We start from the raw sequence: 17,442 nt of genomic DNA, 5'->3' as shown, positions 1-17,442 counted from the left end.
GTACATGAAAAACAGTATTTTGAAAACTAACAACTTTGGTACAGTAACCCTTACAGCTAATCAAAATCTTATTGTTAGTCAGACATCATCCTGATTATTTAATACAGTGGTTCTAGATATTACAATTTCCTCTTTAGACTTAAGGTTATTGATTTAGAAAGAACAATGATTAAATACTAACAGAAGAGAGAAAGTACAAATCACAATAATTTGCTGAAGCACACTGTGACTTCTACAGTTGTATTGGTATCTGTGATCAAGCTGCCTGGAGAAAAGGAAGGAGAAACAGAAAGAAAAGAAGAAAACAGAAGAGGGTGGCACAGGAGTGGAACTAAAGACTGTATAAGATGGGTGGTTAATCTGACTCAGAATGGGAGTTTTTATGTTTTAATACTAGTACAAGAATTGCTACTATTGTTATAGATGTACAGATGTCTTGTATAACACTCTACATTACAAGGAAAATTCTGCTCTTATTTAATTCACTTATGGCATTTCTGGGATAGATATTTTTTTTACTGTTCGAGGAACTACATTGTTGACAAATCCTTCAAACAATCTCAAGAGGTTTTCCTGCTGCTACTGGTTTCAGAAAATGGCAGTTTCACTTATCCTTATAAAGCCTCTGATGGTGACAGACTTGCCAAGCAGGTTTGCCTCAAAGGCATTAAGAATAATCAGTTGCTGATCTATTATGGTGTTACAGAATTGGTTGGTTCTGAAATTATTTTAGTAGTAGGTATATACAGAACAAAAAATCTTAAATGGAGAAGGGAATAAATTAAAACAAAATTGCACTTTCTATTCTGGCACTAAAACCCATGAACATTTTTCAGTGACAATCCATAGAACTATTTGTTGAGGTGCTTCAGCAACAAAGTACATTTCTAGTTCAGACCTGCATGACTTCATGGATTTTGTGGGATGATCAAGAAGTAAAGCACTGGTGGTTGTTACTACATCTTTAAAAAATACTCTACTTACACAGTTTGAAATAGCTAAAGCCTTCATGTCTGACAAATTTTGCTTGTAATGAAAATATTTACATTCTCCTAACTACAGAGACTGTCAGATGTTGCTAAAATTACCAGTGTTGCACAATACTGAAGGCAACATGAATGACTGTCAGCCACTAAAAGAATAAGGTTTTATATTCCAAGAATGCATTATAAACCCTAGCTTCTCATATTAAAAAATAAAATTAAAAAAAAAAAAAAAAATCTGTGCCTCAAAAAGTACTGACTTTCTTTAACAGGGCAATTGCCAGAGACAGTTTGGTGACCTGTAAGGGTATGTGGAACATCCCTTATGTCTCTAACAACTCAGGACAGAGTCTTGTATTAGGCAAGCATAAACAGTGTAGGTGGGATGGCAGGCTATCCACTCTCTCCCTCATCCCCTCTCCCCGCTCCTTTCCAGCTTGCCTCCCCTGGCAAATTCCCAGCCGCTGCTCTGTGCATGTGCCCATCACCAGGGCTCACCTTGGAAGAAGTACACTCTCCCTCTTCCTCCCCCCCATCCCCTTCCAGAACTCTCTGAAATGTCTGACTGGTGCAGTTGCGGGCCCCAGAACCTTCCAAAATGAAGTGCAGAAGCTCAACTGTATGTTGCCATGCCAAGGGTGGTCTCTGGGGGACAGGACCTTATAAAAAGGGGTGAAAGCACCACCTGCGGACCAGGGCCCAAGGCTGGAGGCTGGCAAAGCTGGACAACAGGCTGAAAAAGACCTCGCTGGAACGAAGGCTGGTGATAAATCTGTTCTATCTCCTTGTCTATCTTTCCATCTTTTGTTCTTCTCCTTTCCTCCTACGAGTTAAATGACTACAAACTCCTAGCCCATTTCCTTAGTTCGCTCCATTCACCGGTTACAGCTCTCAGTAAGGCATTTGTTGTGGTTTCTCTGGGCCATTTGCTGGGGCTTTGTTTTTCACCGTGCACTGCTGCCCAGGCAGCCCTTCAGCACTTTTGGGGTATAAAAAAGATTTAACTCCCTCAAAACCTACCGAGTGGGATGAGACAGAAATGTTACCACTTCTCTTCCAATCCTTGATACACAGGATACCACGAGAATAGACTAATTTTCTATTTGTCTGACTGCTGTTTTCTGCAAGGGCTTTTTGAACTATAACCTATTTTATGTCTAATAGTTTAGTTTAATTCCCTATTCATTGGCATGACTGACAAGGGAGAGGTTGCTAAATAGCATTCCAAGCTCACGCTATTAAGGAGCAAAGGAAATTAAGTACACGGAGTGGAAATAGCATTCAGGTGGCTTTCACAGCCCTGTGTTTTTGACACTATATATTTTATTTTCTCAACATTCCCATCCATTTCTTATTTTTCAAGGTTTTATTATTTTATTTCTAGTGAATAGCAGATGTGTGTTCCCTGTAAAAGGAATGGTAGATGCAAAAATAGCTTGATTATATCTCTGTGGCACCATTCTCTTCATGTCATGTTCAGAAATGAGAGTAATTTTTAACAATGAAGTTTTTGGAATATAAGTAAACTAATCGTTCAGGAAACCAGATACACAAAGTAGGATGTATTTAAACTAAAAAACTGTGAAGATGGACTACAGCTAATTTCTGAGCAATAGTTCAGAGGCTGGTACATTTTTCATGCATGCTCTGAAGAGCTTCTGACCTCAGCTTGCCTTGTCTTTCTTACTTTTGCAAAGTACTTAGAGATTTTTTGAAAAGACACTATAGAATACCTAGATTTTAGTTCAGTGAGATATCTATGCATTGGAGTAAGGGAGATTTAAGACCCCTCCCTAAGACTGTAATGAACACAAGTATATGCAAAATTAAGTATATGTTGTACATTTCCTAACTCCTTCCCTTTCCAGAAAGGAAAGATGTAAGATGAATGGGATCATCTTCATCTGCATAGAGGTGGTGAACCAAAGTAAGAGTAGGAAATGAGACTTGACTTTGTTGGTGCTTGGCAGTAGCAATCATGGCAATCCTACTGCAAGTTTGCACAGAATTGAGTAAGACTTCCTAGAATCACACACCTCCCTTTGGAATGCTCAAATAGGAGCAATTGCTGTTTACTGAATTGTGTATGAAAATGGCAGTTTCTCTGTTAAACGTTTGTAGAATAAACAGAAATATAAGTACTACAGAGTAGTGTTGATCCACAAAAGTGAATTTTAAGCTGCAGCATGTTAAATTTTGACTCCATAAAAAGAGAACGTGGAAAGAGAAAACTTAAATAGTAACACTCTTGGAGAAGGGGTAGTTCTTCACTAAATCTGTCCACATCCAATTGCTATATAGTATGATTCTTCGTAACTCAACTGGATTGCTTCCTGATTGTGTTTCCTTTAAAACATTATTATACAGCTATTGAGTAAATTAACTGTCAGACAGCAAGAAGGTTTTTTTTGCATTGTAAAAAATTACTGGAAAAAAAGGAATTGGGATACTGACTAAATCATGCAGGTGGCAAGGTGAATTCAGCAATTCTTTAAAATTTCATATTTATAGAATAGTCTGTGAGTATCAGCAATTTTAAATCCTTAACAAATAATTCAGCGGGGAGTAGACTGTGAAAAGGAGATCTTATTAATATAGATTGTATGCTTTTCAGCATCCATTTTTCACTCTGACAAAAGTACCTAGTAAAAGAAGGTTCTCCCAAGTTCTAAAATAGCATGTGGCAAAGAAATGGGCAAAGTGTTGAAAAACATACTTGCCAGATGGCTGTGTTTTCACATTCCAATGTAAGGGTGTCATAATTCCATTCTGGACTGCAGTTCTTTACATAAAAGACACCAAAAATAGAATGTATCAGAAAACCATGTTTTACTGTGAGTGTCAATTTTAGGAGTCCCAGGGCATAAACAGAAATGGCTGGCTACATCACAATTATTTAAAATGTTTAACATCTCTGTACATTAAAAAATCAGCACCGGCTACACAAAAAGCTATCTGAAGCTATCTAAAAAGTAAACAGTACATTTTTGCATTTGGGCTCCTATTCCTTTTTCTAGGTGTTAGGTGTCCTGTTCAATCAGAACAGACTTATCTTTTGACAGTGCCTTGTGAGCTGAACAGAATTTACCTTTTCTGAACACCGGTTAATTGTCTGGCTTTGCACAGCAGTTTGCGCAGAAACCAGAAAAAGATTTAACTCACCCAGAGATACTCAAACATTCCTCTCAGATCTATCCTTCCTGTTGAAGTTCTGCTGCAATTCAACCATGTATCTAAGAGTTCCCTGTCCTGAGCAAGACAAAGCACTTTCGGTATGATCTGAATTTTGAATTTGATCATTTCATACCAGAGATACACTGAACTAAAAAACAAATATGAAGACAGTTGGGAAATTTAGAGGTTGGGCTCCTTCCTGCCTGTCTTTCTGGCCAAAATCCTCCTCCCTCTTATACAGTATACCAGAGACTGAGGATCACTTCAAAACTAGTCCAAAGTGTGAGTTTCTTCATTATGAACTAAGGCTAATACAGACATTCTGTGGTATTGTTTTGAATGTAGAAATTTAGTTTCTGCTTAAAAGTCCACTTCGATTGTCCAGTATGAATCTCACTGCCAATACTTTATTCAAGTAACTGGGAAGTTGTATTCTACTACTAGGCAATATTCTTCCAATGGTGTTCCAAGGAGAGAGTTTGAAATCACAGGCTTTTCCAAAACAAGAGAGTACTTCAAATTTGTTACAGGTACACATTTTCTTGTGGTTAAAGAAATCCAAAAGGAAAGGAGGCTTACCGTGGCATGTTCTCAAAAGTTATCTTTTTTTTCATCTCATCTCTAAAATGTGAACCAGGAAATACTTTTATTTAAAATACAATTGTGGATTAGACAATACAAGACAAAAACTGATGAAATCTAATACTCTTACCCAAGATATTTTTACTGAAATAAAATTTCTTACGGGTATTTCGATAAGGGGAATTAAAGACAAATACAATTTGCTAATAACTGGATGAAACTAGAGAGAAGTTGAATGTTTTTGGCAAAAAATGCAAAAAAATAAGAGGCACATTAAAAATAAAGTGGAAATAATAGAAACAATCAGGAACAACTTTGAAATTTATTTTATCACAGGACACATAAAGACTGGTCTTGGAAAGTAAGGCCTTCTTCTGGAAATAATAATTTATAATAGAAGGCAATTGTAATTTAATTTTTCTGTGTTGTATCAGAGATGCACTGAAAATGGACAAGTTGAAAAGTTGAGTGTTTTTTACATAAACCAAGTAAATGTGTGAGAAGTTAAAGACAATTGACACCAAAGTGTCTCCAAAAACAAGGAAGTATACATAAAAGGAAAGGAACTAGTTATGGTGTGCATGCCTTTGTCCAGAAATCTTTTGCACAATTAACATATGACAGTGTTCTTTCAGGGTGTATCCCCTCAGGACATCAGTGCCATAAACAGCTGACAAGATACACGTGAGCTAAGTCACCTGTGTGTGCTGTCAGACAACTTAGCACTCCATTTCACTTCACTCTGCAGTTCATTTACTTCACACTGCTCGTATGTCAGTTTGCTTCTGGGCTCTCTTTTGAACTGTCACATATAGTTTTCTTTCAGGGAAACTTAAGGTGTGGATAATTTAGTCCAAAGTAAACCTATGGGCATCTGCACTACAGTCACAAACCGACACACGTGTGTATAAGCTGAGTCTTCCACAGCAAATCAAGACCTCGACTGCCCACAAGTTCTTATGTCGTACTTTTAGCCACACAACACACGTTTTTTGATGTAATTTTATAAAAATATCACTTGTGTGCTACACAGGACCTTGGCCTTCCTCACAATGTGGGTGACCACAAAAACAGAGCTTGCCTGCTATGCCAGAAACAGTACAGCTGTATTAGAGAGGTGATCAGCCTATAATAGTAAGGCTTTTACGAGCTGTTCCATTACACTGAATACACATATACTTAGAATATCCACTGCTATGCCTGAATAAATACAGCAAGGTTCATGAGAAGACAAGGCTTGCTAGGTTCTGGCCTGCTGTGTACTGCATACACAAACCAATAGTTTCTCAAAACCGGTAAGTAAAAGAAAAAGTTTAGGAGTTCAGTATTGAACAGGAATATGCTCCTGGGGTTGCAGATGCACTTGTTGGTGGATTGTTGAAAAATGGTTCAATTCAGAACACAAAAGCTTCAACCTGTCAGTGTCATACATTTAATATTGTGTAACATTTTACTAAAACATATCTCAAAGTTATTTACAAAGTAGGAAACTATCTACCAAATACTAGCACATGAGAAAACCCTAATGACTCTGTGATGAGTTTTTCATTCTACAACTTTTTTACCTATTCATAATTTAGGGAGCTGCAGGACACAGGAACAGTTTGAACAAGCAGTTCACTTGTGGAGTAAATTTCTTCGAAATTCAGGGAGTATGTTAATATTCAGGATCCTTTGGAAATAAATGTTTCTAATAATATATAAAAGACAGCATGGTACAACTAAATGAAGATTCTGCAACCATTTCGATGTGTATGAGCACTATGTTTTTAATTATATCTTTTATTACTGGTTTATACTTACATATAGCTAACACATAGCAATCTTGTTATCAGTCTCTCCAGCAGATATAGGTGAACTAAAGCCTCATTTTTACAATACTGGTTGTATTTTTCATAAGAATAAGGTACTATCAGGGGCTGCATCACTATTTATGCCTATAGCCAAATAATTATTGTTTATTTCATATTTTCCAATATTGTTCATATGAAAATGACACAACCTGAAACTAGTTAGATAACAAAAGTGCAAAAATTTGTTTGAAAGGATTTTAACATGTACCACATTCTCTCTTTTCCCCAGTTGCAAGGCAACTGTACAATACTTAGATAGCAAAAACAGATCAGGTGAAGAGTACAAATCAATACATAATTCTGCTTATGGGACTGAGACATATTCTACCATGGCAAGTTTGTCTGTTTCCTTAGATGAGAAAAAAAAATAAAAAATATCAAACACAACCACAACTCGACTCAGAAATAAGGATGAGAAAGCAATAAGCAAAAACTCTTAAAAATTGAGGGTTAAGTCTTTATGGCTTTGACTCTATACTGGCTTCCCCCCAACATTTTGCTAGAACAGTGTGTGGAGGCAAAACGTTCTGCAATGCTTCTAGGACATATACTTTCCTTTGCCAAGTACGCCAGGGCTCAGTAACAGACTTGCACAGCCAGCACATTGTCAGTGTTTAAAGGCTAACCTAAAAAAATTCACTCACTAAACTGAAGGGAAATCAGTGTTCACGTTCTGAATAATATTTGAGTCAAACCTACCTCAATTTAAATTGTTGGCTCAGAGAATTCAAATGTTTCTATTATGTTTAGGACTGTAAGCCACTCCAGCAGGGCCTGAAAGAGCCATTTCTTCTTGCTTTCTTCCTTTCTTTTGAAATAAGTTTCTCTCACCGTAGGAAACATTCTAGCAAATTGTGAAGTGCAAAGAATTATTAAGATAAGTTAGTGAAAGAGGTGGGAATAGAAATCAGGAACTCTAGACCTAATTCATGTGCCTTGGGGCTGAAAGAGAATTATATAATACGAGGTTTCCTATACCAGACACCCACTATTATACATTACACAAGAAAATGCCTTCCAAAAATTTTTATGGTAATGCTTTTTCCTTCATTGGCAATGCCAAGATGTCAGCATTTTCTAAAAAACGGAATAAGAAACTACTGTATATTCCATGCATCTTAATGTTTTAACCTGTATAAAGAATTCACTAAGCTTATTATACCATCTATTTGATTTGAAGGGGGAGGAATTAATGAAATGCCAAAATCAAGTGAGGCATGTCTCAAAAACTTACTACATTATTTGTTCTGCCACTGTAATGATGATATTTGAAAAAGTCTTTATTGAGATCAGAGAACTGATTTTTCATCACAGCAATCTATCTGTGGGAAAAGCAAATTGCTTGCTATAATCTATATTTAATATACTGTTTCACTACTAGAAAAATATTGTACAGCAATAAAAGAATAATTTAAAAACAGAAGATGATGATAGGAAAGTAATTAGAAAAGCAGCAGCTGCTTCTGATCATTCAGACTCAGCATAACATTTAGGAGACTTTTGCCCTGCACTGAAAAGCTTAAGGCACGTAATGTATATAGAAGACTTAGGCAACAATCTTTTGGATATTTTTTCTTTTGTTATTATTATAAGCATCATTTGCAAGGCCTTTGGTCTGTAGATAGGTAGGTAGGGCGTTTTCTACTGCCATCTGTTGATGAATTAGGAAAGGAATTGAAGTCCTCAGGAGAACAAGCTTGCTCCCACCATCCTTTGGTGAGCAAAAGGGAGTTGAAGCTTGGAAAAAAAGGCAGTCTGCATCAGCTTTTCTGTGGAAGGTCTTCAGGACTCACAAGAAATGCAAGCATGGAAAGAAAGAAAAGGTTCTGTTTTGTGATTAGGGCTCTGCTCAAAGATTGTCAGTTGATCTCACCCTGCTGCCAAAGGTTTTGCAAGGAAATTACACAGATCTAATTTCAGGAAGGCATCTTTGCAGTAAAAGACCACTTTGTTAAAGTGGCAGTGGACACCAGCAGAAAACCTAATACTGCTTAACTTCTACTCTGATATGTCCTGAAGATTTCAGAAGCTAACCCAGAAGTACAATGGATCAAAACATGGTTTTAAATATGCATAGTGTCTCATAGTTACTGTATTGCAAAAAGACAGAGACATATGTAGTCAGACTCAGTACTTGAAGGAAGTGATTCTAGCTGAATAAGAACTTTGTTGTTTGGTAGATAGTTTTTGCAAAAACAGATAAAATGTGCCTAAATCTCTACTCATTACCAATTCTGGACAGAAATATAATAAGATTATTACTGCAAATATATGTTTTATTATTTTTATAGAAACACATTCTTAATGCATAATCTTTGCAGAGAATTACAAAAATAGCTTATTAAAAAATGATTTCTAAGAAGACACATTTTTTTATTTTTTTCTGCTTGCTTTTAGCATCAACTCAGTTTCACTAACACTCTCCAGTATTCACACAGAATCACAGAATCTTGGGGGTTGGAAGGGACCTTGAAAGATCATCTAGTCCAAGCCCCCTGACAGAGCAGGATCACCTAGAGTACATCACACAGGAATGTGTCCAGGCCGGTTTTGAATTCACTGTAACTTAACATTGATCAGTACTTCTACATTGCTGGAAAAAAATTAATTAATTGTGAATTTCTTTTCTAGAAAAAAAAAAAAAAAAAGTAGAAGTTTCACATAAAACTTTTTAAAATTTTAAAGTTAACTGAGACTAGTAAAAATTTGCCCCAAGTACCAGTTTAATAGCTGCAAGTTAGTAAAAAAAAGTTTATGACCAGCTTCAACTGCTCATTAATAGAATGAAGTAAATGGTTTCTGTCCCGCTCTCTCCTTCTCTGTTGATGTGACACATATCTCCAGTATTACTGGCTGGGAACTGGTGATTTTCAAAACACGTGAAGTGGTAAGTGTTCCTATAAATAACCAGATAATTTGTTCCTGGGACACTTTTTTGTCCCTATTTGTCAAAGCTCTGGGCATCTTATGGAAAACAAGTTTCACTTGGTGAAAAAAATAAATAAATCTCAAGATTTAAGTTATCCTGCTGAGAACCAAATATTTCAAATCAAACACAAAGGACTGGCAATCTTGAATCTGAATGTAACTCATTCCCTACTGCAACCAGAAAACCCGATCCCCTTGTAAACTACTTATATCATGTGAAGATTTGCTCAATAAGGCAGCATCAAGAAACTTAGTCCTCTGAGAGTATCTCACATATCCAGGGTAACACAGTCCACTGACACTACACTACAACTAGCACTACAACTAGCAAAGAGATGACAACAGGGTATTTTCTTATCTAATATATTTTCTTGTGATCAGAGAAACAAAACACTGGCACCAAGCTTTTCTGAACTACTGTTTTATTTTCTTCCTCATTTCCTGTTTTTTCACACTGCTGTACTTGACCATCTTCTTTCCTGCAGTTTACTACTGCTGGCAGTGCCAGCCTCGACACAGTTGATACATTAATTGGATTATACTCTGTTCTGTGCTTCGCTTTTAATGATGTTATATTTCTCTAGTGAGAGCTGCCTCACTCATTGGGAAACACTGGACTAAAGGACTAAAGTGCAGTTGGTAGTTTGCTAACTGTTTATATAAACCAGTGGCTGGTATATGCTTCTGGAGCTTTCCCTACATATATTGTTGGGTTCTTTTATACAATGCTGATACATTTTTCTTTGGTTTACGTCTCAGTTCAATACTTGTGTTTGAGACAACATTGCACATTAAGAGACCCAGGAAAGGCACTTTTTTTCTAGTCCATTTAAATGGGGGTTTAAGTTAGAGGTCATTGCAGAGGCCAAGCAGAGCTCCAATGCTTTGGATAACTTGAGAGAGTACATGTAAGAGCTCTTGATTTTGAAATTAAAATAGAATAACCAAATTTTACTATAGAATTTTGTATTTCCTTCAGCTTTTTTCTTCATTAAGATTTTTCAAGATTTTCTGATGTTAGGTCTTTCTAAAGTAGTAATTACATTTTCCCAGAATGTCTAATTCTTTACATGTCAAAGAACTACAGAGTGAACATCCCAATTTGATCACGTATTTGATGCTTCCTTCTATTGTATGTGAAAGGCACAGTTTTACAACCTTTTCCTTATTTCCTCTCCCACTGCCTCCACAACAGAGTAACCTTCACAGTGAATGAGAATAGCTGGATACAGCTTCCTGCATGGCTTCTCAATTGCTGGCAATTTAGTTGGCCAGATGGGGCTTCTGTGGAGAAATGTGAAGGCTAAGTGTGCCCCTGCAGAGTTTTTTGCTCCTGCTGACTCAGCAAGTGAAGGACACAATCAAGTAGTAAGACACTTCTTTTCTTATTTTCTTTATATCCCCTTGTATTTTACTACCTTCCATTCATCCAGGACAGTGCCTGCACTACTATTTCAGGTGACTTCCCCACCCAATTAGGATCTGCAGCAGCTTGAAATTAAGTGAAGCTTTACCAGTCTTGCTCTTAAGTTCCTACCAGGAAAAAGTGAAGTCATAGGCACTAAAGTGAAGCATGAATCTTTAGCAGACACACCAAGCAGAAGCAGTGTGTGTAGATAATATGAAATGGTAGCACAGAGCTCTTCATCCAGGAATGGAGGACAGCGCAGTGTCTGTATATTGTCTCTGAGTAGCAGAGTGAGGCATCAGTTGGTTTCTGCTCTTACTGATACTAGGAAAGCATTAAGAGCAGCAGTAGCAGCTGAGATATAATTTTTTCCGGAGAAGCCTTAAAAAAGATTTAAGTGAGGGCAGATATTGAGGGAAATTAGATTTAAGCCCCATTATAAATGGAAATGTCTTCAAATAGAGTAATTTTGAAAATGTGCTGAGGCACCGGTCCATTTAAAAGTCATGGGAACATATTCATTAACCACATTAAAGTGAAAGAAAGTTCCATAAGACATGCTTAGGTTTACAGCTGATTGACTTCAGAATGCCTTAAATTGGCACGTAGATATTTTTCTAAAGAATAGACATCTCTCTGAAACAAAACACTGAGGAAAGCCAGACAGTCAAACAAAATACCTTATCGATAGTAGGCTATGAGCAAGTAGGATACCAGCCACAATGTACTTGTCTCTCTGACATCCTTCTGTAAAACAGAAATGTGCCTTTCTAAATAAAAAAAAAAAGGTGTTTTTTTTTCTTCATAAATGTCTCTTAAGACCCATGAAGCAAGGTCAAGATGAAAATCTTTTTGTCTCTCCACAATTTGCAATGAGGTTTAATGAAGAATCACTAACAGAAATCTACTGCTGTAAAGATAAGGCAAGAGATGAATATTTAAAAGCTTTATTTTTCCTTTCTAAAGAGCAAAATACTATTTTTAAAATGGTATTTCATGACTGATTAATCCTCAGTGTAGCCCAAAGGTCAGGTTTTTTTGAATCAGCAAGTCAGATGTGACAGCGGCCTTGAATGGTGGTTTTGATGAGAGTGCTTGTGTGGTGAAAAAGTGCTATTACACAGACTGTTCTCAGTCTCAGACCTTAAATATTCAGTATGACTGAGGATCAGTGGTGATGTTTCCATTCTTCTGCAGGCAGCTAGTTGACATCTTATTCTTCTTGATAATTAAAAAACAAGCTATTGTCTAATAATCTACTACTTCTTCTTTTAAAGTACATATAACAGAAACAAACACAGCCTAAATTACTAGTTCCAAGTATTTCTATTCGTTAATCCAACCTGATAAAATTGTCCATATTCTCTACACCCCTAATAAAATTATTTTGATGTCCTATTGACAAGTCTAATAGTTTACAGAATTTTACATCTGTCAGTAGCTGCTTGTGAAATATCTTCCTGCTATTGTCAGGTAACATGAATATATTTACAAATATATACATAAAAGCATATATAGGTCATATAGGTAGCTGTTGGGTAACACCTGAAATTGGGCCTAGGTAAACCAGTTTATCTCATATTATTTTCTTCCATTTGCCTCAACAGGAAAATATGCTCAGGTTTACTGATCTGTGTCCTCAGGGTCCTTTCTTCCAACCTGAGTTACAGCACAGTGGACTTGCCCTAAGTTGGAGGAAGGCTGGAAGTGTAAATGAGTTTTGCTGGAGGAAAAGGAGGGACAGAAAACATAACTAATTCTGTAGTCTAACAATTACAATACTTAACTGAATATGGGGTGGCTGTATGTCAAATAACTTGAAATAAGTTTTCTGAACTGTTTATGTGGTTTATGTTATGTATTTCTTTGAGAAAAACTGAGATACCCCTGGATGAAGGGAACTGACTCAGATCTTCTATTTCAAATACTGATATTCCAATCTAACTCAACCTAATCTAACCCAGGTAAAACTGCTGAAGGCAATTTAACTGATCACCCAAACTTCTCTTTACAGAGCAATATTTAGTTTTCATTACATCTATGTTGCCCCTCTGGACCTGACCCTTTCTGATTCCTTTCATGGAATCCATTTCATGTCTGAATCTTCTAGCTTTGAAGTCTTTCCGCTAAATTACATTCCCTCTGTGAAGTCTCTAAAGCCTTAATCATGTCTTGTAACAAATGTTATTACATTTATATACCAAAAAGATGCCCAGAGAGTAGTCTAGAACATTTGGGAACATCTGTCATCGTGCATCTCCCACTTACGCTTATTCAAGAGTCCACCCCCCATCTCAGTTAGTATACCTAAATGCATATCCTTTTGTGGAGACAAGGAACTTTGCTGTTGTCTGCAACAGAAATTACTGTATGCCACACAATTACGTTTAAAGGACATTATTAGAGTTTAAAGTATTAAAAGCTTATTTTGTAGTTAGAAAATTATAAAAATTAAGTTATCTGTGGAATCGTAGTTCCCCTCGTACAGTCTGACATAGTCTTTTATTACAATAATATTTTTTGTCTCAAGACCCCTACTTCCTTCATTGTACAGAAATTACCTTATCTGAAGTGAAATCAGGAAGAAAACTGTTTCACAGTGTAAAAGCACTGTACTTTGAAGCTGGAAACTGACACTCACTTCATAGAAATCCTGCATGATATTAAGTCAGAGAACAAAACATCTTGAGTGTGACTCCAATTTCTGAGTTCTTACCTGAAATCCTGAGACTGATGTGCAGAACAGTGAGCACCTCCAGACATACCTTATAACAGTGAAAGTTTTGGGTTGCAAATTTAAAAGCTATGCAATTCTAAGTACTCCCCAAAATACAGACCTAAAAGGCTCAAATTAGATATGTTAAATCTGTGGATATATTTGACCTGCATCTTAATAGTACTTTCCTATTTGTAATACTGGAATAATGATAGCCCCCAGTATAATACAGTTGTTCACAAGTTAATTAATATTTTTTTAATATTTTAGACAATACAGTGACATGTGTCTTTAGAAAAATTAATTTGATAATTCTTTGTCCAGAATTTAACAACATGCAGTAAATAAGGTCTTGAGACAAACATTGAACATGAAAAAATAGAAATATTAAACAATTTCTTATTAGGTGCAACCTTATACATTTGTTCTGTATAATTAAATAAAAATACTTCTAATGTATTAAAATGTATTTGTTTATTTTTGTTTGTTCATTTGTGTTTAATTAAACTACTTATTGAGTTTTTTTATTCCAAATTGAAATCCAGAGAAGAAAGAGCACATGAACATGCAATTAGATTGCAATCAAACATTGCAATGGATGGCGCAGTCGTATCTGAATTAAGGGTTTGCTGACAGAAAATATTACTCAACCACATGTTGGGCTACCCTCAATGTGAATGAAATCTTTTGAGAATTTATTTTCTAAAAATGTAAAGTCATTACCAATCTGATGTAAAATGCAGTTTCTTAGTGAATTGTGACTTGAACAAACTTGGGTGGATGGATTTTAATATTCAGACACAATGCTTGTAAAAGCTAGCCTCTTGAAACCTGAAGTTCACAGTGAAATATATGAAAGTGCTGAATTATTTAAATAAGAGTGTCTATGAACTTAATCATGGGTAAAATAATCTAGTTTCATTATCATATTCACATAATTGAATCAGCCTGAGTTTTTTCAAAACTTTAACTAGAGCTTCAGACCTGGAAAGAAGTAGTATGTGCCTAAAACTCAGTAAAGTATAAAACAACTAAGAAAAAAAATATATATTATTTGAAGTGTCATGAAATCATAATAGTTAATGTTATCATTTTTATTTATAACTTTCAGAGTAGTAATATTACCAAGTCAAGAACTTCCAAGAATGACACATTAGATGACAACTAGAAAACTTCTTCTCATTACTTTGTGTTCATGAACTTTTTGGAACTGTAGCAAATTAAAGATCTCCTCTTTAAACCACACTTCAAGTCATGCAGTCTCCCTTGAGAAAAAAAAAAAATAACAGTTTAGTACAAAAATTTCAGCATGGTTTAAATTAAAACAAAAGTTATATATAAAAGATAAACAGTTTAGTTTAAAAGTAGATTCACTAGCTGTGCTGATGCACAGTTATAAAATGGAAACTGGAACTCGCTCAGCTTTCTGAAATCTGCTTTTCCTCATTTGTCCCTTGTAAAAAGTTAATTGTATTTGTTTGTAAAATACAATTTAAAACAAACAAACAAACCCCAAAATCTTCTCTATCTTCTGTCTCCCCATTATTCTACTTCTGAACCTCTCTAATTTATATCTTTAAACTTCTCTGAGGTTCCTGATAGAAGAATCTTCATCAAAGGATGTATTCTAATATCCAGATTTCCCTTGTTCATCAAGGACTTAATATACACTTCATATATATTCAGCCTAGTAACTGGTAACAAACCAGTTACAAAACCAGTACCAGTAACAAAACCTTTCTTAGTTTGGATTGATCTTTGACAATCTAGATAGCTGTTCTTGTAAAATGTCAAACCTGTGCATGTTTTTGGTTTCTTTTCACATGTTTCTCCTTCTATCTATGCATTACTCAACTCTTTGAAGGTGCTAAATTCCCTTTGGTCAGATATAGGCTCTTTTGCCCTGGAATGATCTACCTATCTTATCACTCCCATTCTCCTTCTTTTCATACGAAGCATTCAGACATGCCAAATCATTAATTTGCAGATGAATAATGTAGACAATGTGTAGGCAATACATAGACAAGACAGACACACAGACACGCAGTATCAAACTTTGTAGATTTTAATGAAATGTCAAATGTAAACCTTCAGATCTTACTCAGATAATTGCTAAGAAAGCAATGGTTTCACTTTTGCAGAACATGCTATAAATAAGCAAAAAAATAAGTACATTTATGATTATTTACCTAGATACCCAGTTAAATTACACATTGTTTCATCATTCAACAAGGATAATGGAGTTGAAATGAGGAAAATTATTAAGGAAAATAAAGATGTAGCAGAAGAATTACAACACCTAAAGTTAATTCAAAGACTACAAAATAGTCAAATCAAAAGGTCTGTATAACCTGCACTCCAGAATCCTGAAGGAACTAAGACATCTGAAGGGTCTAGAATAAGGATTTTTTTTCTAAGTATATCACAATGAGCATCTATGGAAAATAACAAATGGCCTGCCTACATTTGAGAAGGAAGCTGAAAGGACGAAATAAATGCATCTCTCAATATAATTTTTAGATGGTTTTAGAGTACAAAACTTCAGAATAAATCTTGAAGCAAAGGATGAGTAACAGCACAGAAGTACAAAGCAAACTTTCTATCTAAAGGTTTCAAAGGGTAGATTATACTACTTATCTGAGATCTTTCTTTTACAATTTATCTTCTAAATAAGGCAAGCAGGAAAGATCTCACCTATTTGGATTTCAAAACAATTTTTTACACTATCTGATAGGAAAAGTATTTGTTAAGATTGAGAAGGTAAAATTGACTAATCAGGAGAGGGCAACAATACTGTTAGGTGTTTGCATCATTACATGGTAGCTAATAAGGGATTCTTGACAGGCATTCTTCCCACAGACCTTTTTGATTCTGAAAGACTAGATTACAAAAACTTGGAACATGCTACTGAAATTAGCTGGCAAAACAAGTCTGAGAATCATCAAAATCATAAAAACATACAGGAAGAATCAGATTGCCTTGATGATTTCTATAATAGAAATGGGATTAAACTTAATGGTACAGAGAGCAATGTAACAAGATTTTCTGCTGTAAACTGCAGGTTCATCAGCTAGAAATTACAGAGTAAAAGAAAGACCCAGCCAAACTACAGGAAGGACTGTCATAGTCCATAGAAGGACTATCAGCCACCCAAATGTCATGTAGCTATGAAAAATGCTAATATGGAGTATTAGACAAGGTATTTCTGGGAAAGAAAGGGATGTTTAATGCTATTACATCATGTAGAATACATCTTCATGATGGAAATAATTAACAATTCCTGTTTTCCATATTAAAGAAAGATTCATTTAAAGCTTCACTAAAAATGGAGTGCAAGTGGAGGAAATCTGTCAGCATGGTATCAGGAACGTAGAATTTGATTCATGCAAGGAAATTGAAAGATCTTGCATGATTTTCCAAACAAAACTAAGATGAAAGAAATTCTCTCTGTAAACACATGAATGGGTTAAAAGAGCATGCAGATACATTGAACTTCAATATCAAGATGAAAATTATATATATATTTTTAAAATAATGTTTTTATATGGCATGGGTGCTTGCACTAGTGGAGTATAGAACTCAATACACAAGGTTCCACTGCTAGTTTATTCTGAGTCATAAACAGGATCTCTGTGGTCAGGCAAAAAAACCATTTACACCATCAAGTGATTGAATGGCCTTTATTTTTATTAAAATGCACTTCATTTCCTCCTTCACTTATCTACTTAAGATCTACATAAATGCTTTAAACATCTTTCACTCACTAGGTGCCTAATGCAAAGCTTATTTAGTCAGAGT

The sequence above is a fragment of the Apus apus genome, chromosome 4 (assembly GCF_020740795.1).
Source record: "Apus apus isolate bApuApu2 chromosome 4, bApuApu2.pri.cur, whole genome shotgun sequence".
NCBI lineage: Eukaryota > Metazoa > Chordata > Aves > Apodiformes > Apodidae > Apus > Apus apus.
Note: the sequence above shows the minus strand (reverse complement) of the source record.